At 36.3% G+C, this 27853-nt stretch overlaps 1 protein-coding gene across 2 annotated transcripts in view; it reads right to left on the bottom strand.

Annotated features, from left to right (window-relative positions):
* GALM (galactose mutarotase) overlaps nucleotides 1-27853 on the bottom strand; it is a 98727-nt gene that overhangs the window by 70442 nt on the left and 432 nt on the right. The window contains exons 2-3 of one of the 2 annotated variants that reach the window (XM_010967667.3): nucleotides 24733-24873; nucleotides 18185-18313 (exon numbers count right to left, since the gene is read on the bottom strand). The gene's annotated coding sequence lies outside the window, so the exon portion shown is untranslated. The remainder of the gene's footprint in view (nucleotides 1-18184; nucleotides 18314-24732; nucleotides 24874-27853) is intronic. The other variant, XM_045504773.2, reaches the window with a different exon arrangement.

Raw genomic sequence — 27853 nt, 5'->3', positions numbered from 1 at the left:
TTGACCAAAGAGGGGAAAGTCATTTATGCCACATAGGAAATTTCCCCTAAAGGAAATTTTCAGTAAAATTTTCCTTCAATGAGTCTCTATATTAGAATTTCTCCCTTCAGAAATTCTTCAAACTGTCCCATAGAAAATCAAATTATACAACTTTTAACTGTGGCTTCCCAAGACCATAGTTCCCTAAAATGAGATTATGCATCAGTAGTTGGTGGCACCAGCTTAAACAAATTCTATGAAATTGTCAGTACTGCTGATAGATTTAGGGCAAAACTTTCGCAAATTTTTTTAAGATAACAAGCAAGTACAGTATGACTTTGATAGATTATTTTCTTATTTTAGCAAAACCACATTCTGCTTTGAGAAAGGTCAAACTCAGAGCAAGGGTATAGCTTCCTCTTCATTTGTCTTTCATGAACTTGTCACTTGATAGTAGGCATGGTAAGGACAAAGGGGGAATCTGCTTTATCTAGACACTGTATAATTTCACCTCAATACCTAATCCTCTGGGCCAATCTTTTGTAGATTGAGCATGCTTTTTTCCTGAAGATGCTAAATCTTATTACTTTGAAAAGTTATTAACTATTCTGAGATTTTTAACTGAAATAAAACAAATAACTACAAACCTGTGTCTTCTTTCTAGGCTTCTGGAAAACTATGTATTCCCAATTCCACCTGCTTCCTACCCTCTACCATGCCTTAACTTTTCTGTCAAACAATGACTTTCCTGGAAGTGCAGAATTTTTGACGTACTTACTGGTCACACAGTTGAGCCAGATTTTGCCGACTTTTTGTAGTACTGGTTAGATACTACTTTTGAAGAACCAAATAGATGTTTTGGTGGTGAAGATGTAGAATGGAAGAGTGGCAGTTGGCCAGATTAAACTGCATTCCGCTTAGTCTTCAGGAAAGTTGTAACAAAGTATGGGGCTTCTCTGGAGACATTTATTCTTGGGATACAGTGACCTCATGTTTAAAACATAGCCCAGGATTGTATCAAAACTCAGGACTAAATTAACCTTGAAAACACTGCATAATAACAGAATTAAATTTATGAAATGCACTTTCCCAAACTTTAGCAAGTAACTGAAACCTTCATTGTTGCCGAATGAAGTAGCCAGTTGTAGAGAGTGAAAAAAAAAAAAATCCCATGCTGGGAGGCAAAAGACTAGAGCTGTCATCCAGCTAAGATGAATAATTTAATGTGACCCTGGACTTGTTATTTAAACTCTTTGCTTTAGCTGTCTCATCTTGGTAGACTGAAGGCCAAAGGCTGGGCCAGATGACCATTATTAAAACTTCTATTAAAATAACGGAAAAGAATCTGAAAATATATGAATATATATGTATGGTATACATATAACTGAATTGCTTTGCTGTACACCTGTAACTAACATTGTAAATCAACTATACATTAATAAAAGTAGAATTTAAAAAACTTCTATTAAAAAAGTAATCATGCTCATTATAACAAAACAAAATAAAGCAAGGAATTGAAAAATGTAGAAAAGGATAAAGAATACAAAGGTAACCTATATAAACAATAGTCCCACTTGCACTGATAGATTAATGTTAACATAATCTTTCCTGCGTAACTGAAATCATTAATATATACAGTTTTGTGTATATATACTGCTTTTTGAAAGGTAATAGGTCCCAAATATGTTGTCCTTCACAAAAGAGGCCAGGGACAAATGGAAAGGCAGACCATGTTCTTGGGTAGAAAGACCTAAAAGCATAATGATGACCCCATTAGGGACTGGCAGAACCTATCAAAATTACAAATGGATATGCATTTGGATCCAGAATTCTACTTTGAATAATGATTTCTAGAGAGAGTATCTAAGAAATATTATTCAATGCAACATTTTTTGGTAATAGCAAAAAATTGGAAGCAACATAAATGTCAATTAGTACAGGCCTTTTAAAATAATATATGGATAACTACACTTTGGAATATTATACAGCTATTAAAAAGAAAGAGTAAGTGCTTTTTGTATTGATTTAGAGAGATCTTCAAGACATACTAAATGAAAAAAATCGAGTTGCTGGGAAAATATGTACAGTATTTTATTATTTGTGTAAAAAATGTAAGAGGACAAAGAATATATATTTTCTTTCACCAGGAACAATCCTCTGGAAAGCTAAACAAAAAACTTCTAATATTGATGACCTGTGTTGGGGTTAGGAATAGGAACCAAGTGGATCTGGGACAGAGTGGGAGTGAGATTTTATACTGTGTATGTTTTTATACTTTGATGTTTGGAAAATGTGAATATATTATTAGCATTACATTAGAATAGAAATAAGAATGTGATATCTTTTGCTTATTTATATATTATTGATTCACCATGAGTAGGACTTTCATTTTCAGTTTAATTTTAACAGTGATACATTGTACTGAACCATGATACATTTCTTCAGTTCTAAGATGCATTTTTCCTATGTATTAAAATTTCTGAAATGAAAAATGAGTAATTTCCCATCTCCAATTGCTATAAATATGCCATACTTTATTTTGCGATTTTGGACATTTAGGTTGTTGCCAAAATCACACTGCCCTTGGATCCTGACCCTTGTACCTCCAGGCTGAGTAATCTAAGCAGTGACTTAGCCCAACTCAATTATTTGTGAAATGGGGATTGTAACACTACCTATTTTGTATGGTTTAGCACCATATTTGGCACATGGCATAAGTGTTCAGTAAATATTATTCTTTTTGTAACAAAAATATTTGTGGATATATAAGAATTATTTCTATAGAACAGATTCCTGGAAATGGTATTATTTAACCAAAGAGTATAAACACTTCAGGATTCTTAATAGGTATTGGTAAATTGCTTTTCACAAATTTGCATCAATTTATTGGCCTATCAGTAGTATAGTGTCAAAACTAATATGGTTTTTTAACCTTTTTTTTAAAATTTGAGAGATAATAGTATTCAAATATTAAATGTTAAGGGCTTTTTTTACTACTAGGTTGATGGAAGTTGGTTTTGTTTTGTTTTGCTTACCTTATTTAACTATTTATATTTCCTCTTGTTTGAATTTGTCTATTTTTTTATTGAAGTATAGTTGATTTACAATGTTGTGTTAGTTTCTGGTGTACAGCATTTTGACTCAGTTTCTTATATATATATTCTTTTTTATATTCATTATTATTATAGGCTATTAAGATACTGAATTTAGTTCCCTGTGCTAAACAGTAAGACCTTGTTGTTTGGAATTTGTCTTTTCTTGACTTCTGTTCCATTTTCTAACACTATCTTAGTATTTATCTCATTGATTTATATGAACTTTATACAGTATTAGATAATTTTGGCTTTACTTTTATGCATTTTCAACTTTTTAATATAATAATTTAAAAAATGAACTCAGATTACCTTTTAAATTAAAAATATAAAGATATTCAAACAAAAGAGTATATATAGCATATTTTTACAATGCAAAGAATTGTAAAAGAACACCTCTATACTCTCCACTCAGGTTAAGACATAGAATATTTTTGATGTTGCCCTCTGAAACTCTCCCATCCCATCCTTCCCAAGCCCTAAGGTTATCAAAGTTTGAATTTTGTTTCTTGCTTTTTAAAATAGTTTTACCAGGTAATACCTAAATAATATATTGCTTGATTTTGCCTGTTTTCAACTTTTGTATCAATGCAATCATAGTATATGCATGCTACTGTAACTTGTTTCAATGCCAGCTCTATTATATAACATATCTCCACATGCAAGTCTCTTTCTCACTTATCTAGTCTGTTCTGTTGGCCTATTTGTCTCTGGGTTAATACCATGAAGTCTTTAATATTACAGTTTTATAATTAGTCTTAATATTCACTAGGACGAATCGCTACACCTGTTCTTCAAGTGTCTAAGCTATACTTGGCACTTTGCTCTTCTATCTAAATGCTAGAAGAAAATTGTAAAGTTAAAAAGGAAACCTGATGGGGTTATGGTTCAGAATTACACTGAATCTGTAAATTACCTTGGGAGAACAGACAACTTTATGATGTCCTATTTATGAAAAAGATATGTCTTTCCATTTATATTTGTGGTAGACAGATTTTGCTGTTTCTTGTTTTGATCACTCTTACTATGGTGGTTTGTTTCCCCAAGTGTTTTATGATTTTTGGTTGTGAGGTCATGTTGCTTGGAACTTTGTGGGAATTCTTTGAAGCCTGTGTTTAAAGTGTGTCCTATCAAAGATACATTTTTTTGTACCTGCTAAGTGCTGGGGAGCATTGACAATTTAGGACCACTTAAGCTAAGTTTTCAGTTTGGGGGTTTCAGGTCATATAGGCAATGTCAATACCCACGATTTATGTGAGTACACGAGTATCTCAGCACTAAGACTGAAAAAGATCTCCCCTTCACACTGTGTGAGTTGCTTTTTTTTTTTTTTCTTAGATCATCCATTTAGTGGGTCATCTTTACAGCATTCTAGCTTTATCTGTGGGCCACTGTTCTGAACTCTCGCCTTGTGAAAACCTCATGCTTTTCTCCTGCTTCCCTCATACTCAAGAGATTTATTAAAGTTCAAGTATTACCAGGGATCAGCAGATACACCACGGCAAATACTCATCACTTGCTTCTCTGGATGTTTCTGCTCTCCGCCACCCCACCCCGCCATTTCCTTTATATCTCAGCCAGCTCAACCACACATTTGAAAGACTGCTATGTGTGTGTGTGTGCTTTAATAGCTTATCCAGAATTTTTAGGTGTTCTTTACTGGGAGAGTTACTCTGGACCCTCCATATTGCTGGGCTACCATATTGCTAAAAATTAAAGTTTTTGTCACCTTTTCAATTTTTTTCTAAAATCTCAACATCTTTTGATGCCTTAGCTTTTTAAATTATGAAAAATTTTAAATACACAAAAGTGTATAGAATGTTATACTTAATCTCCATCCCAATTACTAAAACATCACAAATACATTGTTTGCTATGACTTTTAACAATGTGGAAATCCAGTAGGTATTCAGTTTTTTTCTCTCAGATTAACATGGTAGTTAAGAACTCTGGCTCTAGAGTCAGAAAGACCAGGGTTCTAATCCAATCTCAAGCACTGAAGAATATACCTTCTGGGAAGTCTGCCGAGACCACAAGCCTCCTTCTCTGAGAACTGCCTCCAGGAGTGTGCCCTACACTCACATATTATGTGACTGCCTGACTTGACATATTTGATTGGATCAGAGGAGGAGGCAACAAGATTGATTTTTCTCTCCTAATATTTAGAATTGTGATCACTTGGATTTAGAACAAGTAAACTTGAAAGCTAGGAGACAACTACATTTGGCCATGCACATATGGAGAAGCACAGTACAGAAAAGAATGAAACAGAGGAAGAAGATACGCAGAGAATGAGGCAAGAAACTTTGAGGAAGGAAGATAAAAAGGAAGAAATAGAGATGAACTAACCATACAAGTACCCTCATATGAATTCTGGGCACCTCCAACAGATTTACATTTTCAGATTCAAGTCCATCTCGATGCCTGATGTTACTTCCTGACTCTTGGGTTACTTGTAACACCCCTCTGTTCTTAAATTTCCTTTTTGTGTAGGAGGGGGAGTTTAATTTAGCTCAAGTGGGTTTCTTTTTGGGGGGGGAGAGGTAATTAGGTTTACTTATTTATTTATTTGTTTAGAGGAGGTACTGGGAATTGAACCCAGGACCCGGTGGATGCTAAGCAAGCACCCCACCACTTGAGCTATATCCACCCCCCCCTTCAAGTGGGTTTCTATTGCTTTCAATGAAAGAAAACCCAATTCTAGCAATCATTTACTAGTTGTATAAGTTTAGGCAAGTTATTTAACCTCCTAGCCTCACTTTCCTCAACAATAAAATGGGATAGTAAGAGAATCTACTTGCCAGGGTTGCTGTAAGGATTATGTGAATTAATATATGTAAAGTGTTTCACAAAGTGCTTGGCATATGAAACATTCTCAATACTTAAGATGTTATTTTTATCACTGAATTTTTTCCTGTCAGGCCACCACTACGCTGACTATGGGATACTCTGACGCTACCAAGAATAATAATATGCCTCTATAACACAACTTGCAACCTAGATTCAGATACACTCCTGGTCTTATCATCCTCTGAAACCAAGATCTATATCCTCTAAGCACTTTCCTGAGAGCCTGGAGTTGGGGCTGGGAACAGTGGAGGAGGATGCCAGTGGGAACAAGTGGTTGAAGTGTCTTTCCAGATGGCCTTTAAGACTGCAGCTGAGAAGGGGCTGCCTCTGGCCCTGTGTCCATTTTGAAGGTTGTAAGGGAAGTTGTTCATAGGAGTGGCTTGATGGCTGCCAAAGACTCAGAGGCATGCTTCCTGGTATTAGTATACCAGTTCCCATTTGAGGATTTTTGGCTTAGACTGGTGATTGTTAAATGCAAGTAATCAGGTAATGATTATAGGTAAATCAGCAGATGTGCCGCTGCTGACACCTGTTTCCCTAATGATGCTTTATATTCAGTTAACTGGCAATTAGTGTGCCCATGAGGGAGTGTTACCACCAATACCGAAGGATGTAATTTGGGTCTTGAGAGACCTACAAGCACATCAGTTTTAAAGAAATTCTAGCTTTACTGAGATATAACTGACTTATAACATTGTGTAAGTTTAAGGTATGCAATGAGATGCAAAGGTGTACACATTGCTAGATGATTATCACAATGTGGCTAGTTAACGCCTCCATTACCTCGCAAAGTGCCTTTGTGTGTATGCGTGGTGAGAACATTCAAAATCTACTCTCTTAACAACTTTCAAGTCTATAATAGAGCATTGGTAACTATAGTCACCATGCTGTACATTAAGTTTCCAGAATTTATTCATTTTATAACTGGAAGTTTGTACCCTTTGATTAACATCTCACCATTTCCCCCACCCCCTGGTCCCTGGCAAACACCATTCCACTATCTGTATGAATTAGACTTTTTTAGATTCCATGTATAAGTGAGATGATATAGTATTTGTCATTCTCTGATTTGTTTCATTTAGCATAATGCCCTCAAGATCCATGCATGTTGTCTCACATGATAGGATTTCCTTCTTTTTATGGCTGTATAATATTCCATCACACACACACACACACACACACACACACACACACACACACACAGCCCCCACAATCTTTATCCATTCATCTGTCAATGGACACAGATTGTCCTCATGTTTTAGCTATTGCGAATAATGCTACAGTGAACATGGGAATGCAGACATCTTTTTGAGATAGCGATTTCATTTCCTTTGAATATAGATCCAGAAGTGGGACTGCTGGAATATATAGTTCTTTTTTATAATTAATTAATTACTTAATTAATTTTTAATTTAAAAAAATTATTTTTATTGAAGTGTAGTTGATTTATAATGTTAGTTTCAGGTGCACAGCAAAGTGATTCAGTTATATGTATACACACATATATATTTTTTCTGATTCTTTTCCATTATAGCTTATTATAAGAAATTGAATAGTTCCCTGTCCTATACAGTAGGTCTTTGTTATAGTAGTTCTGTTTTTAGTTTTTTGAGGAAACTCCATACTGGTTTCTACAGTGGCTGTACCTATTTACATTCCTACCAACAGTGCATAAGGATTCTCTTTTCTCCACATCCTTGTCCCCACTTGCTATCTTGTCTTTTTGATAATAACCATTCTAACAGATGTGATAGCTCACTGTGGTTTAGGTTTGCATTTCTCTGATGATTAGTGTCATTGAGCATCTTTTCATGTATCTATTGGTCATGTGTATGTCTTTTTTGGAAAAATTTTGGGAAAATGTCTATTCAGATGTCCTGCACATTTTAATTTTTTTTTGACTATTGAGCTGTATTAGTTCCTTATGTATTTTAGATATTAACCCTTATTAGATAGGTGGTTTGCCAATATTTTCTCCCATTCTGTAGGTTGCCTTTTCATTTTGTTGATTGTTTATTTTGCTGTGCAGAACCTTTTTAGTTTGATGTAGTCCCAGTCATTTATTTTTGCTTCTGTTGCTTGTGCTTTTGGTGGTGTATCCAAAAGTCATTGCCAAGACCAATGTTAAGGAGCTTCATTCTTATGTTTACTTCTAGGAGTTTTATGGTTTCAGGTCTTTAAGTCTTTAACCCAACTTGAATTAATTTTTGTGAGTGGTGTAAGATAGGGATCCAGTTTCATTATTTCAAATGTGATTATTCAGATTTCCCAACATAGTTTAGTGAAGAGACTATCCTTTCCCCATTGAGTTTTCTTGGCTCCTTTGTCAAATATTAGCTGACTATATATACATTTTTTTCTGGATTCTTGATTTTGTTCCATTGGTTTATGTGTCTATTTTTATAATGGTACTATACTGCTTTGATTTCTATAGCTTTGTAATATAGTTTGAAATCAGGAAGTGTGATGTCCCCAGCTTTGTTCTTCCTTCCAAAATTGCTTTGGCTGAAAAGCCAAAGCTGTGGTTCTGTGTAAATTTTAAGACTGTTTATTCTATTTCTGTGAAAAATATCACTGGAATTTTGATGGAGATTGCATTGAATCTATAGATGGCTTTGGGTAGTATGGACATTTTAACAATATTAATTTTTCTGATCCATGAACACAGGATATCTTTGCACTTAATTGTGTCTTTTCACTTTCTTTCATCAAACCCTATAGTTTTCAGTGTACAGATCTTTCACCTCTTTTGTTAAATGTATTCCTAAGTATTTTCTTGTTTTTGATGCTATTGAAAATGAGATTGTTTTCTTTCTTTTTCAGATATTTTGTCATTAGTGTACAGATATGCAACTGATTTTTGTATAATTTTGTAACCTGAGCATATCACTTTTCAAAGGTTTAACACTTATCATTTTAAAACTGTATTTCATATTATATATGATACATATATATCATGAAACAGTCTCAAATGGTTAAAAAATACGTTGCTATGACCATGTAAAACTGGAAGTGTTCTATGGCATCCTGTAGAGTTCTCAGATTCTCAGGGGATTAATTCAGAGATGAACTGGGCTAACCTGGGAATCGGTTTTTGGAGCTAGGTTGATGACAACAATTTTTAACCTTTTTCCTTTAAGCATAAAAATATTTATAAACCTCATTATATAATAGAAATATAAATAAAAACTATTGGGTAAAAGTCTCTCATAATTCCACCACCCTAACAAATGAATCACTTTCATTTTCCCATGTTTAGTCTATATATCTTTTAATGATGATTGACATACATCCCTTGAAATTGCAGACTGCCAACTCAAATGCAAACTGCTCTTGAACTATGAGAGATGCTTGCATAGCATTTGAGGGGTAATACCACACAACAGGTTTGATTTATTGTCTTAAAAAACTCTTCTGACACTTAAAAGATAGCAACATTAAAAAATCATAACCTGTGTACATATCTCATCTCCTGTTCTAGATTATCTCAGAGAACAAATGAAGATTGTGGTTTGTTCACTACTGAATTCCCTGAAATACCCAGTGGCACCTTGTACATAAAGGACAGTTAATAAATATTTGCTGAAAAAGTGACTGGATTTGATCAAGTAGGGGTATGGCTAATGGAGACTGAGACCAAGAGGGGAAAGCAGAGTTTCCTGTTCTCCCAGCTTCTCTCTGAGTTGGCCAGTGACAGTCTTGCATGAGAAGGGGGCTCAAGAGGTAGGTGTGGGACACCACCATGAATCTACTCAGTGTAACTCTCTAGAGTCCCTGTCCACTTCTGGCCACTCAAATCTCTCATCTCCACTTACCTACAGACCAGAGGAAAAACACTGTGAGATCTTTGAGAAGTCCTTCTCTTTTGTGGCAGCCAGAGATTCAAAAGGGTCTGTGGGGGCATAGGCAGAGTAACAGGAAGACCTAGAAGAGGCACCATAGGGAGCACCCTGTGCAGTTAGAGGCCCAAGGACATGAGGTAGTTTGAAGATAACCAGTTGTTAAATATTTAGCAGCACATCGTTCAATAGAGGCCTGGAATGGGACAAAGAGCTGTGTGGAGACTTCACGACTAAAAGCAAATGAATAAAACCATCGCTTCATCACTGGTGGCAGCACAATACCCCAAATGGCCAGAGAGTAAGGAACATTTGCACTCAGAGTTCATTATCCAGGGATAAGACCAAACTAGTCCTTCCACAGCAAAGACCAGGAAGGATCCTGGACACCACCTGAATCGGAGGCCCCTCTCCTCTACTGACCCCAAATCCTGCACCCTGAGCTACCATCCTCCGGGTATCACTGAGCATCTATCTACCCTCATGACTGAGTCATCCAAGAGACTGTTTAAAAGCCAAGACTGAGAGATTTTGATTGGCTATTCAGCAATTTTCATATTGTAAAGAAAAGAAAGCTTGACAAAATATCATTGAATAGTAGGAAAATGAATTTCTGCAGGAGATGGGATTTCTGTATTTACTGAAAGAAAAGTTTTCTTTAAAAATGGCAAGAAACATTGTTTTACACTAGAGGATAGATACCTCTATTTTCTGTAGATCTCATTATTATATTATTCTTGATCTTGATCTGGTATACACTAGACTGATTGGGTAGGGACTATATAAATATAAATATATAAAATAGGATCCTTTATTCTCAATTCCAAAAAACCCATTAAATTTGTAAATAGTGTCTTAGTAATAATGCTGATAGGGGATAGGCTAAGGTCAAGAGGGTCTGTTGAATTCATTACTTGGAGCTTTTTAAAAATAGTGATTTTATATTTATACAGGACCATTTTCACCTGGTTACATCAAAACGATTGTTTAAAAAAGTCTTGCTTCAGACCTGTGTCCTAATTAGTCTTCTGTCTTCATCACCCCACTCCCTCCTCCTTAAACTTAAGCCTAAAGAAGACAGGAGCCCCATACACCTGCGGTCAATTAATCTTTGACAAAGGAGGAAGAATATACAATGGAGAAAAGAGTCTCTTCAGCAAGTGGTGTTGGGAAAGCTGGATAGCTGCCTATAAATCAATGAAGTTAGAATACCCCCTCATACCATATACAAAAATAAACTCAAAATGGCATAAAGACTTAAATCTAAGACAGGATACCATAAATTTCCTAGAAGAGAATATAGGCAAAACATTCTCTGACATAAATTGTAGCAATGTTTTCCTAGGTCAGTCTCCCAAGGCAATAGAAATAAAAGCAAAAATAAATAAGGCCTAATCAAACTTACAAACTTTTGCACAGCAAAGGAAAATATAAACAAAATTAAAAGACAACCTATGGAATGGGGAAAAATATTTGCAAATAATGTGACTGACAAGGGCTTAATTTCCAGAATATACAAACAGCTCATACAATTCAGTAACAATAAACAACCCAATCCAAAAATTGGCAGAAGATCTAAACAGATATTTCTCCAAGAAGACATAGAGACATACAGATGGCCAAAGCACAGGAAAAGATGCTCAATATCTCTTAATTATCAGAGAAATGCAAATCAAAACTACAATGAGGTATCACCTCACACCAGGCAGGATGGCCATCATTAAAGAGTCCATAAACAATAAATGCTGAAGAGGGTGCGGAGAAAAGGGAACCCTCCTACACTATTGGTGGGAATGTAATTTGGTGCAGCCACTATGGAAAACAGTATAGAGATTCCTTAAAAAACTAAAAATAGAGTTACCATATGATCCTGCAATCCCACTCCTGAGCATATATCTGGAGAAAACTCTAATTTGAAGACTCATGAACCCCAATGTTCATAGCAGCACTATTTACAATAGCCAAGACATGGAAGCAACCTAAATGTCCATCAAAGATGGCTGGATAAAGAAGTTGTGACATTTTATATATATATTACTTAGCCATAAAAAAGAATGAGATAATGCCATTTGCAGGAACATGAATGGACCTAGAGATTATTATACTAAGTGAAGTAAATCAGACAGAGAAAGACAGATATCATATGATATCACTTATAGAATCTAAAAAATGATACAAATGAACTTATCTACAAAACAGGAAGAGACTCACAGAGAGAAAATGTATGGTTACCAAACAGAAAAGAGGGGGAGAGATAAATTAAGAGTTTGGGATTAGTAGATACAAACTACTATTTATAAACTAAATAAACAACAAGGTCCTTCTGTATATCACAGGGAACTATATTCAATATCTTTTAATAACTTATAATGAAAAAGAATATATGTATGTATAACTGGATCATTATGCTGTATACTAGAAACTAATACAAGATAGTAAATCAACTATACTTCAATTTTAAAAAATTAAAATAAAAAAGAAGAGAAGAGCTTTGCCAACAGTAGTGGTCACTATGGATCCATTCATAAACAACCATGACAACATGCTTTTTACATGCAGGTAAAACCTATGCAAGTTCTTTTTCTTCATCATATTTTTCTGGGTGTAATAAAAAAATTCTAGACATTCAGCTGCCTCTATATGATTTATAATATCCTTTATCTGGTTGGACAATGTGAAGATATTTTAGCATAGATTAGGAACTAGGGTGCAATTCTACCTTTTTCAGTGAAGTCCTTCACATGCCTAACATGTGGTTTTCCTCTTCAAAAGAAGTAGGAGGTAGACTAGGGAAGCAGGGAGAAAAGAGGAAGACAGATAGATTCATTCATTTAATTAATAAATATTTATTATTATTTATATTTAATTAATAAATATTTATTAATACTATGTCCCAGGTGCTGTTCTAGGCCCTGTTGATAGAAACAAAACAAAGATCCCTGCAAAGATCGTTTGGAGCTTGAGTTCTAGCAGGATAGAGCTGAACAAAGTTTTATTATAGGGTATGTTAGACATGAGTATGGGAGATTTGATGAAGAACAAGTTCATATTTAAGCCTATGGTATGCTTCTTGTAGCCACTTTTGGAACTTATTGTAGATATTAATTACATGTATTCATTTATAATTTTCTTACAGCAGTTATGATGGTGCTGTTCTTGATGCTGTTGGTGAGCCAACATTCATCATATGCAAGAAAGTATGTAGAAACTTCAAAATTTAAGTTACAGGGGAGAAATAAGGCTGAAAAAGTTATGTAAATTTAGGGAATTGTCTCAGTTGCATATTTTTGTGGCAATGTGGATTCTTCCTGGGCTTTGTTACAGGAATAATTAAGTGATATCAGCTATAGAAAGACTAAACTCTGTGGTGTAGAAGAAAGACACCAGCATCTCCACCTTTACTTTCAAGAACTTTTTCTAGACCTTTCTTCTGATACATTGCCACCTAAAAATCATTTATGGCCTTTTCAGACATTATATAACAAGCTCTATGAAAGTGTACATTCCAGAGAAGCAATTTTAATTTGAATACTGTAATAGACACTGCTAGTTACCTAATCAAAGAACATTTCCCTCTTCTTTCTTGTTGGGATAATCTTGATTTTGTTAAGGCAGCAATGGCTCATCCCAGAGTCAATATGAGTGTCCCAGGCAAAATGGTGATGGCAGTGGAGGTAGTGGTGTGATGTGCTTCTGGCAATAAGATGATACAATGAAGTCAGACATAGCTGGCTCCATATTTGGCCCCTTCCTTCCCTGTCCTGCCTTGAACAGTATATGGTGCCTGAAAGTGCAACAACCATCTCGGGCCATGAAGGAAAGAGTGAGAAAATCACAAGGGTGCCATCTCTGACATAACTGAGATATTGAACAAATGCCTGCTACTTCTTTCTTGTTATTTGAGAAAAACAGACTATTTGTTTAAGCCATAGTAGTCTGGCTTTCTGTTACTAGCTACTAAATGTAATCCTAGCTGACATGAGACTTTGTGGGCATAGTAACACTAATTCCGCTGATCAAATATCCTCACAAGCAGTGTTTGTAACTAGACTTTGCTCTTTCCAGGGTCAATAACTCTCTGGCTTCGAAAACCTGAGTTTCATTTTTCTCTGTTTTGTGATATGTCTTTCCTTTTACCATGTTTCTCTCAAACGTCTGGATTTCTTGGCTGGCCATTAATTTTTAAGACTAACTTTTAAAAATGTTCTTTGGAAACTCTGGGTACATTGACGAGGTTTGTTGCCTGAAGGACTTTGCTGTAGGATGATTGGGTAGTGAACCAGCCTTATAACTGGGAGATTCTCTACTGCCAGTGTCTGGAGTGTCTTTTTTGGGACTGTCAAGTCTCTGTAGAGGAGAATCTCTAATTGACTGGGCAGGGGTTGGGGCCAGGTATATGCATGGCTGCTGGCATTCTAGGAGCAGGAAAGGGACACACCTGAAGCTTCCACAGTTCAGTCTATAGCTTCTTACATAACACACCAGTTTATAACTCTATGATTTGTCTTTGCTCTGCATGTGGCTTAGTCTTCAAGTCCAGAGCCTTGTGGGTTACTTTCTTTCATGTATGAACCTCCATTCTCCTGTGCAGTGGTGAGTGGATATTTATCTGGCTGCTTAAAGTTGGAAGGGGACCTAGGACTAGAGGTTCAACCATTTTCCACACATATAATCCACCAATCCCACTAATTTTAGAGTCACATCCTCATTTCTACCTTTTGAGCCTCCAAACACTGAGACTTTCAGTTTCTAGTTCATTATTCATTGGAATTCTCTTCTGAGATACTTAGATTGCAACTGCCTCTCTTCTATTAAATTGGTTATTACTTTCCATCTTCTATTAGTTTGTTGAGTATTCTTTCTGTCTCCTCTCCAACTTGTTGGGGGTAGTGTCTTTTTTTTTTTTTTTTTACCATATATTCCTTTACTGTTATTTTATTGGTGCTTGAGAGGAGGAACAGGCATGTGGTCACTCTGCCATGTTTTCCTCCCTTTATCTAGTTAAGTTGATTTTCAATCCCAGGAATTATGGTAGTGAGCATCCCAATAATTGGCTCACTATAAGTAGGAGGAATAAACCCCCCCGAGAAAGGTTTAATAGTTGAGCAGATTGTGGCAGGAACTTGAATAACTTTTTAGTGAAAAAAACCCTGTGCAAACAGGCTTAAGCAAAAGAAAAATTTATTGGCTCATGCAAGTTGGGAGGCTCAGGAGGCTGAATGAACAATTTTGGTCTAAAAGAGAAATTCAGAGAAATAATCTATTATGTAGGAGGAACACAAACTATCTACATTAATTAGGATAAGTAAAACAAATTAAATGAATAAATTCAGGACAAAGTGAACATGTCAGCTAGAAGTTTTGGAAGGACATAAAACAAGAAGAGAAATATGTAGAAACTGCAGAATGCCTATGCTTTTGTGAACACAGAAGCAAGGCAGCAAAGAAGACAGTGGGAATTGAACCTGGTGTAGTTCAAACTTCACTCAACTTGTGACGCACTCCTTCCCAACAGGTGTTCTGGCAAAAGAACACCCTCTTTTCGATAATGACAAAGACCACATACAAATGAAGCAAATAACAAGCAGGGGCAAAGTCACAGGTCGTCTGGCTAACTGAACCTTGGGAAACTATCTACAGAGGAGTTTTTTAAGTGATTTGATCACAGATAAGAGTAATATTATGAGGAAAATAATTTCTGTTTGTAAGAAGGATTATCTAGACCATGTGGGCTTGAGAGAGCTTCTAGATATTTTCAACCTGTTATCTTTCTCGCTGACTTTAGTCAAAGTTAATGAAGATAACGAATTATGTGCTTGCATATTCTTATTTGCCTCAACAGTTGTTTCATTGGCACCAATTCCTGTAATGAAACCCTAGGAATTCAGCACTGGAAAATAGTGACAGTTTTTACTCCTGGTGAGTGGGGTAAGTTAGTCTGGGATTGGAGCAATTGAGCCTACTGCTCCAGAGCAGATGGTAGGAAAAGAAAGAGGAGGTAACATGGAATGAGCTTCAGATATCACTGGAATCAGAGGCTCAAATGAAGTTATTAGGGCTGCTCCCCTATACCCTAGCTCTACTTGGCTCTTGCAGTTTCATTCTGGGTTTCTCAAGTCGCGGATGTTTATGCTCCCAGCTTAGCAAATCCAGCAAAAAAGAATAGCCTTTCCCGATAGCTCTTTCAAAAAAGCCTTAAGGTGATTCTGATATGTTCTGCTAGGTCACATATATCTCTGAAACAAGTAATGACACGAAGGGTATGAAGAATTCTGGTTGGTCTGGCCTGGCCCTTGTGCACTCTTGTGATGATGGTCATGTAGCCCTGATTGAGAGTTCAGCCCCAACTAAGATACTGAGTTGAGTTCCTTACAGGAAAGAAGAGCTCTGTTATAAGGAGAAGGAAAAGACTGTTAAAAACGGGGGATGTCCATTACAGGTTTATTTACCCCTGATGGAGTAGAGTCTTATTTTGTGTGCTAGCCCGCATGGTCCCTAACAGAGACTGCATCATTCAATATAAAACATTCTAATTTTCTGGAATAAACATGGAATTAACTTGTTCTAAGTAACATTAAGTTAATGTTAATTTAGCATGATGATTATAGTACCTGCAAAATGATGTTATTAAAGCATCATTCTTTAGGTTTCATAAATATGAGCTTAAAAATTTGGTATAGTTTGGAGCATGAGACCATGGCAGTGGCTTCCAGTGAAGGAATAATTTTAGAATGGGGAAGTACCCCTATTGGCTTGTCAATGCCCAGCCTTCTCCAACCTAGCCTTCATCTCAATGCCCTTCTTTATCAAAACTTTTTAAACCTGTTTTTTTTTCCCTGACTGGAGAAGAATATAATGGTTACTGTGTATCTAAGTGATACCTAAAAATGGCTACCTATGAGGAAATAGGGTTTTAGAAGATAGTCAAATTTTCTGAAATATTTATTTTATAAAGTAAGGAATATTATGGAATATAAAGCTGGGAACTGGCAAGTTATTTTTTGTAAATCAGATACAGTCTGAATGTTTCCACACCTACTTAGCCCATGGGAACCAAAAAAATCCTATCAACAAGACATGCCCACCTAAAAGACTTCAATAACTTCCCCTCACAAAATCTTCACCAGTTAATTCAGGAGTTTTGAGTGGGTTTCTTGCATGTGCTTAGAAAGAAATCTGCTCACGTTCCTGTGGTGGTCCACTTTCCCGGAAGAAGCCCCTTGTTCAAAATCTGTTCTGAGGCCTGCCATGTAAATTCTGCTTCTCTGCTGCTCCACCTGTACAGCACTGGCTGTACTTGCTTTGCTCCACCTATTCAGAAGTGAAGACAATGCCCCCTGTCCACTCTGTTCTTTATTACCTGGGTCTCAAAATAGTACCGTATATAACCAGTCTGACAAAGTATCATGAGAGTTTCCTCAGCTTCTGATTCAAACACTTGAGAGATCTAATGAGTCCACAGGATCAAGTAGGCAGGGTGGAGCAGAGGTGGAGGGGTGAGAGGCCATGCCTTCCACTCTACTCTCTCCAGATTCTTGTTCACAATCATCTCTCTTTTCCTTTCTTCCTCAGCTTTCAAATCGCCCAAACCTCCAGGCATAACTCTCTAAGTCAAAAGTCAAACACCTCTGTGTTTGTTTACAGATTCAAATATATGCCTCAGAACAGGAGAGGGTATCCATCAACCATCAACCTCTCTGCCAAAGTGTAGGTCCACGGGGTCACCTGCTTCTCAGATAGATTGCTTTTCAGAATAATGTCATTGAGACTTTCAAAAATAGTTTTTACAGAAATAGACTCACAGAAGAAAACAAAATTATGGTTACTAGTGGGGGAAGTGGGGGGGTGAAGGGTTAAATTGGGAGTTTGGGATTTGAAGATACTACTATATATAATCTAGATAAACAAAGATAAACAACAAGGTCCTACTGTATAGCACAGGGAACTATATTCAATACATTGTAATAGCCTATAATGAAAAGAATATGAAAAGGAATATACACATATACACACACACACACACACATATGAATAATTGAATCACTACGATGTACACCAGAAATTGACACAACATTATAAACCAGCTATACTTCAATAAAAGAAAGAAAAGGCAAAAAAAAGTTTTTAATCATCTGTTCTAATGGAGCAGGGAACAGAATGGCTATATAAATGTTGACAATGGTTTTATTCTTTCTCAATCCTACAGTGTTAGAGTAGCCTACACTTTGTTTTATATTCTATACTTGCTGTGTTACTCAGCACATGTTCATGACTGAAGTTTTATTTCTTGTGCTCACTTCCATTAAATGAGAGAATGAACGATGTATTCTGCAAATGTTAGATGCTATAATCCCTAATACATCTTTTACAAAATAGGGCATTGTCAAAATGTTTTCAGTAACTTTCCCATTGAAACCAAACATACATTAAGTTCTTACTCAAATCCAGTGATGGGGATCGGTGATGAAATAATTCTGAAATCACTTTTTTCTTGTACAGAGTTTCTTTTGAAATCAGTGGCAATCCTGAACGTGGGCTAAGTCCAAGAAGCATTCTGCAGAATAAGAATCACGTGCAGTATTAATGAGTCATTCTGTCCTTCTTTCCCATCTGAATCATATATCAATTTGGCTTTACGGTTTCTTAAAAAATGATTTTTCAACCATCTAAATGAAGTTTCTTTTGATGATATGCTTATAGTGGGGAAATAAAAATTATCTCTAATAATAAAATGTCCAATAATCTTTAAAGACTAAAACTCCTTAGAAGTTTGTGAATCATAATGGTACTCACTTTCATTTTTATTGCCTTAATATTTTTATTGCAAAAATGTTACAGAGAATGCTTAAAAGCTTCAAAACCTTCAACATCCTATTTAAAATGCCTTTAAATTTTTTCAAATTTCCTTCCAGCTTTGTCTATATCTATATCTATCTATATATATATATGTGTGTGCTATATATAACTACAATCACAGAATATACACTAACCATATAGTTCATCTAATAAGGATTCTCAACCAGGGGCAATTTTGCCCCTCTGGAAACAGTTGGAAATGAATGGAGACATTTTTGATTGTCCCTAATATGGGCAGGTGTACGTTGTTGGCAAGGCCAAGGATGATGCTAAACATACTACAATGTGTAACTCTTCAAAAAAGAATTATCCAATCCAAAATGTCAATAGTGTCAAGGTTGAGAAGCCCTTGTACACACACACATTTGTATTATGCTTTTCAAAACTTTGCTAAATAATCTTATTTTTGTCATAAGATTCTTGTAATTATCCCTTTATCTATTTGACAATCATAGTTCATTTAATGATTTACCCACTCAGATATCATAGATACTGTTATGAACATCTTCATACATATGGCTTCTAAATTTGCTTGGGTTAAACTTAAATTTTCACAAGTAAAATTACTTTGATAAAGGGTATTATCATTTTAATGGCTCTTAAACTTGGTATAGGAAACTTATAAACGTTAGCTTTGGCAAAACACATTCATTATTAATGGTTTATTAAAGAGAATTAAAGTTTGCTTGTAACTACAGTTTCTAATGCTATAGTTTTGTAAGTGGGAAGTAATGGTGCTGGGGGAGGATTACATCTGAGTTTTAGCTTTCTGAATAGACGATATGATTTTAGGAGCAGAGCAGATATCGCTTTACCCATATTTATGTTCCTGGAGGAAAGGGTTGTGATGGTGCCTTATTCATCTTCATATCTTTAGTGCCCATCCCAGCATCAGGTTGAAAATGTACATTATAAACATTTGTTGAATGGACAGACAAGGGTAGGAGTAACACATGAAGAGACTAACTGATCTGACTGACTTTATGGGGACAGATGACAGCATAGATTGTGTTCCCATAAAACCATTAGCATTTATGTTGTGATTGGTTTTTATAATTATCATTATACTCGATGATTTAAAGATTATAGCTCTTGTTATCAGACTCTGCTAGAAATATCTCCTAACATTGGTGGTAGAAGCCAATATATTGAAGGTCTGGGAACAAACACATAGCTCTTCCTCTCAGCCAGGATAAAAAGCACTCTCTAGCAAGATAACACTGGTTTTTGTTTAATTTAAGAGACACAAAGACATTAAAAATTGATCAGTGAATTTTTAATAACTAGAGAATACATACACATGGCACAAAAGCTGAAAAGTATAAAAGAATATATAACGTATTTTTTCAAACTGGAGTTTCCAGCAATCCAATTTCCCTCCCTGGAGGGTCTAACATGGATATGCTATGTATAGGCTACAAACTGCCATAAACAAGAAGTCCCAAAGTAAGGCACACAGTATATGGGGGTGGTGCTGCTCCACAAAAATCATCCTAGGACCTGGTGCCTTCAATCTTGCTGTTCTTGTATCATTTTTACTGTTGGGCAAGGTGGAAGCTCAGTGTCCCATCTGTACTCCAGCATGTGAAAAGGGAAAGAAAGGTCATACAAGTCAAACAATTTCTTTTTAAGCAAATGGTGCATAAGTTGCAGCATCATTTCTCCTCATATTCCATTGGCAAGAACTTTGTCACACGGCTATGACTAGCTGCAAAGGAGGCTGAGAAATGTAATCTTTAGCTGGGTGGCTGTATGCCCAGCTGAAAATTCAGAGGAAGTGAATTGAATCTGTAGCTGTGGGTGTCTAAAAATAATTTTTTCACGATGTGGTAATGGTGTCAACCAGATTATGAATTACTTACTGACTCTGTCCCAGTATTGAACTGTGAAGCCTGGCTTGTCACAACTGGATTCCTCCAAAATACCAGGAAATAAATAGCAATCAACAGAGACTTGATGCTTCGTTTCATTTCTAGATTGTCTTCTTTAATCCATTCTTCCCTTTCTTATATTTGAATATCTAAGAGAAGGGCTTGATAATCTGGAGGTCATTGGCAATCTTCCTTCTCCACTACAACACTGGGCAGAGTTAATCTTTTAAAGTTGTGCAGTAGGTGAAGTTTATCTTTGTGATCTCAGCTTTCTTCACCCTTTTCCCTGGAATGCAATACCCGACGTGCCCTGGCCATTTAGAACCCCATACCAGAGTGCACACAAAATTGCTCTCCATGTTAAGGTGGTGGTTACAAGATTCTCTCTCTTCTTTGCTCACCCAGCAATTACCCTCTTAGTGCTCCATCTCCAGTTGGTTGATAGGGCTGAGAAGTGGGGGGCATAAAAGAGGTTTAAGGAGTGGTTGAAATGTTACTTCTTGTGAAAAGAACTCAATTTGATTAGGCAGAACTGTTGCCTTTAGTTTACAAGCACGAGAGTTTGTCTTACTGTTTGCAGGACAAAACAATGACAACCAAAAAAACTCCCCAAACATATGTATGTATATAGTATGTCTGAACTGCAGAGGCACACATTGGTGTTCATGCAGAAATATTTCCAAGTATCGTTTTTGTAAATTTTCACTTCTTCTCTTAAAAAAGCACCGTAGTATGAAAACAATCAAGCAGACTGACTCTTTTTTCCCTTTCTATGGTCATTTTGCTGTCATTTGCAGAATAGCTGAAGTTATCTTAGGACTTTGCTTTTCAGATTGAGATAATATCTGTATTAGCACTATCTTTTCTAAGTCTTTATTAGAACAGTTAATTTGGTGATATGATTATTGCTATCTTCAGTTCTCTTCATTGCAAGAATATTTACTATTAAAAAAAATTGTTACTAATAAAAGATTCCAAAAAGAGCACATATATTGGCCAATACTTGACTAAGACTCAATATTGGACGTATTTATTCAAACATTTATTCAAATGCTTCCTACATCACAGCACACATAGAAAATATTAATATTTGTATTGCACACTGATGTAAGTTGGAGTCATCTGGCCTGGAGGCTGTGCCTGCGCCTGGTCTCACCCAGCTGCCCCAAAGGTTGAAGGGAATCTTTCTCTCAGCATACCCCATTCATTGGGTGACCTGGTTAGAGATGGCTTATCTAAAATGCTGTTATTCAAAATGTGGTCTTCACATCAGCACCATCAGCGTCACCTGGGAGCTTGTTAGAAATTCAGACTCGCAGGCTCTATCACTGAATTAGAATCTGCATTAACATAAGATTCCTAGGTGATTCATGTGCACATTAAAGTTTGAGAGTATGGATCTAGAAAATAGTGGGTAGTACTACTAGATATGGGAGGTTGCACTTACTGGACATTAACAAAATAGCACATCATTAAAATGTTTTTTTCCCCTGGAAGAAGTTGTGCCTAAATGGCATTGCTTGGGATCCAAGATATGATCCTATAACTCTTCTGTCATCATGGAGCTTCGTATACATTTAAAATCTTTCAGTATTCTATAAATGTGCAGAATAAAACACATGGTCTACTTAAACCAAACGTTCATTTTTTTTTTTTTAGGTGTGCGTGGAAGATAAGGAGGTTGCACCTAAGTCATTTCATCCTCCTTCAAGCTTCAAGTACTGCCTGAGGGCCGGTAAACCAAAAATCACATCCTCCAGACTTTGTTGCAGCTATTATTATGGAAATATATAGGTTTCAATAATCAAAAGCTTCCATGTACAATCTGGAGAGCTGTTTCTCTGATAGGCATGGTTGTAGAGGCAATTTTTTCTTCTGTAGCAGAGGTATCAGAAGTGTCATTGTTCAGTCATCAGCTTTGTGAACATCAGGAAGCACTGGCAGTGCATATATTTTGCTGGTTCAGATTAGTTGGTATGGTGATTCTGGAGCTGGCTGTGAAAGTGGCAGCTTCTTGATTCTGGTGTCTTCCAGACAGTGGCTGTGGTGCTGTACTTTGGAAGCTGTCGGCTTCTCAAAGAGGAAGAGCACAGCTCTTTTCGTATTTTAGTTTTGAGGTGTGGTTTTGAGAATTGCTCCATTAATATTCTCAATTATTCTTGTCAAGTGTATTAATACTTCCAGCTTAAACTAACCAGAATGGGTTCTGTTCTTCCCAGCTGAACTTTGATATAGTCTGCTCAATCTGTTTTCAGGACAACTCATTTTTCATTGATTCATTTAACAAATATTTATTGAAGGCCTCCTCTGAAAAGATGTTGCGATATATAGTACATATATATCTTCAGATGTGTAAAGCAATGATTTTAGCTCACACAAATTATATGTTGCTTTAAAAATTATATTTCTAGGAAAGTGGTTCCATCCAATTACAGCAGAAAAATTAAAAGTTCCATTTCCAATTTAATCATCATAGATAGTTCATATGTCCTCATTGGTATAATGAAGAGATGGGAATTTAGAGACAAAAGATTAGTCTTTCCAAACTTCATCTGACAAATGGAGATAGTAAGGACCTACCCTACCTCATGAGGTTTCTGTGAGAATCAAATGAGGCAAACTATGTGAAACTGCTTTGTACATAATAAAGTGCTACACAGTGCTGATTATTTACTTCTAATTATAATAGTAACTTTATCCTACAAAGTTTTCAACAAAAGTGCTACTTATAATAGCACCTTTAAATACAACTATTTTTGTTTGTCTAATTCTCAATTCATTGCAAATTCTGATTTTTATATAATGGTGTTCTTAAAGATAAATAAGAGAGTGACTACTTACTTTGTGAAAGGAATTTCACTTTTGAAAAATATTCACAATAGGAAAACTTTCATTAAATGTGACTCTCATATTTAATACAAATGTTGATTTGCAAATTTAAATAATAAGTGTTTTGGTACATGCAGTGCACAAAATGAGCTATAGCTGTTTAGTTGTTTGAAAAATCGAATCGTATCTTACAATGATCTCGTTTCAAACATGGGTAAGATCAGTCTCTGGGAAACTTGCAGACATAAGTTGCAAAGTTCACATGCTTTGTTTCATGTGCTTCTATTTCTTGAGCTATGTGAAAGAGAAGCTTAATTTAGATCAACAATGTTGATCAACCAATGTTTAGTTGGTGCCTCCCACGTATGAGACAGTGTTCTAGGTGTTGAAGACACATAGATGAATGAGATACGGTCATCCCCTATCCTACTGTCCAGTCCAGCACTGTCCAAAGCAGCAGCCAATTGTACACATGGCCACTGATCACTTAAAGTGTGGCTAGTGTGACTCAGAAACTGAATTTTATTTTATTTTAACTTAAATACAAATAGCCACTTGTGACTAGTGGCCACTGTATTGGACAGCACAGGTCTAGGCCAAACCCAATAGCTGACTTGTGGTTACCAAAAAAAAAAAAAAAAGATGCAGGAGCAAAAGTTTTCTTGTCTTAAAATAAAGGTGGACTATTAATTTTCTGGTCTTGGAGTTGGGGTGGGGAAAGTGCGGCAATGATATGGGGAAGTAAGTAGCATCAACGGAAACAATTACATGTTTCTGTTTAAAATCTGTTCTGTTTGATTAAAATGTCCCCTAACATATTTGGAATGCAAAGACACTGCCAAGCCAAGAAAGCTAAAGACAGCAAAGGTAAAAAAACTGAGGTCTAAAAAGCCAACTTTACGTGTTACCATTAGCATTCCTTGCTGTTTTTATAGTGGTTGCAACATTAAAGATCAGGAAAAGATGAAGTTGTTTGCAACATGCTTACGAAGGAAACTTCCTTGATGGGGTCAGGTGGGCCACAACCAAGATATTTTTATTTTACTCAAATTAAAAAAAAAACAGAAAAGAATTGAGAGCTCATACTTCACACACACAAAAAGGTATTACGTGTTACTGATCACTTATAATTGGGAATGATCTGTAGTACTTAAAATGTTTTTGTTAAAAGTGATCAGGTACTGGTTAATTTTGTTTTACCTACATTTTCATATGCAAGATGAATTTACTTTAATAAATTCTATTTACTCTTGACAATGGACAGATGCTATGATTTTCCTTTTTATTTATTAAAATTATTTTTAAAGATGTTGAAACTATCAGTTCACATGAGTCACAGAGAAAGATAAAAACAATTTAAACATTATTTCTAAGACTAAGGGTAACTGGCTATAACTGATAAGAATCTGAATTTTACCTGTCATTATCTGGTCATATACCACATATCCTTCTAGGGTCAATGTATTTATTTTTGCAGATTCGTCACAAATGATTTCTTTGAAGAGGCCAAACACAGTGGCAGCTCCAGCCCCAATGCAGACCTGCATGATGATAGAATCTGAAAGAGAATACCACTGTGGTTACACTTGACTACACAGTGCGGTAATAGTGCTTGAGGCACTTCCTGCAGGGTGCATCCTCCTGGAACGGTGGCTTCTTTTCACCATAACTAACCAAATGAATTGAAGGGGCTAGACTGGGTAACAGCACCATAGCGCTTCTTCTTGGTGATCTCTAACGTGAAAGCGGTATCATCACAAATAGTATACTCTGGATTTGACAGACTTTCATAGGAACTAATTGATTTGTCTCTGAATGAATTTTGTTTTAAGCTGGATTTCATGTTAAACATGTCTTAATTAAAATACCTTTTTAGGATTCCAATCCTTTGGAAATAAGTGCTCACAAGCAAGGTTAAGGTTTTATTTGATTTTTGTAGGAGCTGAGGCAGGAAATAAAAGTTTTGTATACTCAGTGAAGTAGCAATATTAGAAACTGAGTTTGGGTATGAAAATCTTATTTGTATTTCTAGTTGTTCAAATGATGCATCCATCAGAAAATGGTGAAACTTTTTTTATGATTTCTGGGCCTTGTCTACAGAAATTACATTTAAAAATCAAGACTAAAACAGTGCATTATATTTGTAATTTTCTATGCAAACTAACTGAATTTCATTATGCCAATGATAAAAATGATAACTATAATCTATGCCTTCCCAGAGTTACAGCTGTCTAAGCCCTGGTAGAAATTAGTGAAGGAATAAGTATCATAAGTGAATATAAATTCGATTTATATGTTCATGGCAATAAATAATATAATAATTAAATCATCATTCATTATGATGACGAGTTCTGGCTCTGGGATCAGACACTTGGTTTTTAGTCCTGGCTCTCTAGCTTACTAACAGCAGTCTAGGGCAGGTCTCTTAACTTCTTCTAGACTTTAATTGTACCGTGGGCACAGTAATAATAACACCTCTGTTAGAGGGCTTCTGTCAGAAATCACTGACCTTACCCCTGTAGTGGTTAGCGCAGTGCCTGGCGCATTCTAAGTGCCTGTTATTATTATGTGTCTGTTATATGTGCCTTGTTTCTTCAACCTGATTGCAAGCTTTGAGGAGTCAGAAACTAGCTCATATAGTTTTCTAGTCTCTTCATCACTCAGGACAATGTTTTACAAATTACACAGGTCAGCAATGATATTTAAAACTAAAGGGCAATTTGGGGCTAGATTATAAAGGACCTTGACTATCAGTTTCCCCAGACCTTCCCTAGACTTGTCTCCCACTCTAGTACAATCTCTGAGTCCCCTTTGAGTTGTGGCAATGGGAATTCATGACTGCTGCCTACTCCAATCAACAGCTACCAGTCCAATCAAGCACTCACACAACTGGCCAGAAGCCTGAGGCTGTACGTATTTTCATGCAAGAGATTCCAGGTTGAGTTAAATAACTGATTTATTTTCATACATTTAGGAGCTGTTTCTGAGTTTTTCAGGCACTTCCAGCTACTGGGCAGTATGTTATTTACCTTGCCTAAGTTAAATCATGCAGAATATAACGTATGTCCTCTTTCTTTAGCTCTTGTCATGGTTTTAGTGATGAGCTAGTTTTCCGTAGTGATGAACTTTTCCATGCCTAAGAGCCTACTGCCACTGAACAACTCATCTGCAATAAGCTCAAAGGTCACTCTCAGTCAATGTACAGATCTATGTCCTTTAAATATGCTTTTGAGTTTTACTTCTTAGTCCTTTAAATCAAGTTTGATTTGAGCTGTTTCAAAAAAGTTTTAAGTTTAACACTAGTACATACTGACTCCACTCTGTTAGTGGAGTAAACACTGAGTATAGCAGCAAGGGTCGGCAAGGCTGGGTTTCCTTACCGGTAGATTGGTATGACAGCTGCATTTTTAACCTGGTATAATCCATAGGTTGGATATAGGCTTCGAGAATTTAAAATATTTTCACCATCACAAGAAATATTTGGAAAGTTTGTATAAGGCCTCCTGGCTCCACTCATTGTTCACAGTGCTCCGCCAACATTTTCTCACCTGCAGCCAGCTCTGCAGCTCCCTTTGATATTTCTTCTGTCTAACTCCATTTTATCAATACTTTAAAAAATACATTTCTAATTGTGTTTTTTTCTTCCTTTTTTTTTTCTAATTGTGTTTTAGTTCTGTTTTGTCAATGTATACCAGCTGGCGCACACAAATTTAATTATAGCTATACGGGGTGGTGAAAAAGCTTCCAAATGGATTCCAAAATGACAGGCAGTGTAAATTATAAACTACAAAACAGTGTAGGTTAAAGCACTGTCAGCAATAAATAAAAATGGCTTTTTTTGAGGAAAGAACTTTGGAAAGGAGAGAGACTAGGCTGGGGAAGGAAACAATCCACACCATTAGGAAAGGAAGAGCCACATTTAGCGAAGCATCTGAGGGGCAAGGACAATGAAACACTTAAGTGAATCTTGATCCTCAGCAATCCTCCAAAGGTTAAGCCACCGAGGGCAGTTAGGTTGTGTCAGATTTGCCAGTTCCGCTCCTGAAACATACTGGACTTTTATTTCCCAAGGCCCACTTACACAGCATCGTTTAGCACGGAACTTGTGCCGGGGGCTGTACAGGAACTGGGTTAGCAAAGATGAAAAGAGCTCAGTTCCTGTCTCCAAGCGCTTCTAGTCTTTAAAGCAGAACATCCTAATAGGCAGTTATAAAGAGCCCCGCTGCAAAATAGCGGCAACTAGAAGCTTGAGGAGTCCTCAGGGCTCCACAGAGGAAATGAGCTGTGTGTGGTCCAAAGGGCAAACAATTTTGATAGGCTCTAGGCTCTCGTATCTTTCAAATAAACGATAATGTGAAATAAACATATCGCCCAGAACGGAAAGGCTTGAGACGAAGGATGAAACTTGATATGGAAGGTTTATGACGCATTTAATTGGAGCAAGGACTTGAGACAAGTCCCCTGTAACTGCCAGGAAAAGAAGAGTCCAGAAGACCCATGAGTGCTAACCGATCAAACTGACAGTCGCCCTGTGGAGT

Source organism: Camelus bactrianus, chromosome 15, assembly GCF_048773025.1.
Source record: "Camelus bactrianus isolate YW-2024 breed Bactrian camel chromosome 15, ASM4877302v1, whole genome shotgun sequence".
In the NCBI taxonomy this organism is placed as follows: Eukaryota; Metazoa; Chordata; class Mammalia; order Artiodactyla; family Camelidae; genus Camelus; species Camelus bactrianus.
The sequence above is the reverse complement of the archived record's forward strand: the minus strand, read 5'-3'. Positions and strand labels throughout refer to the sequence as shown.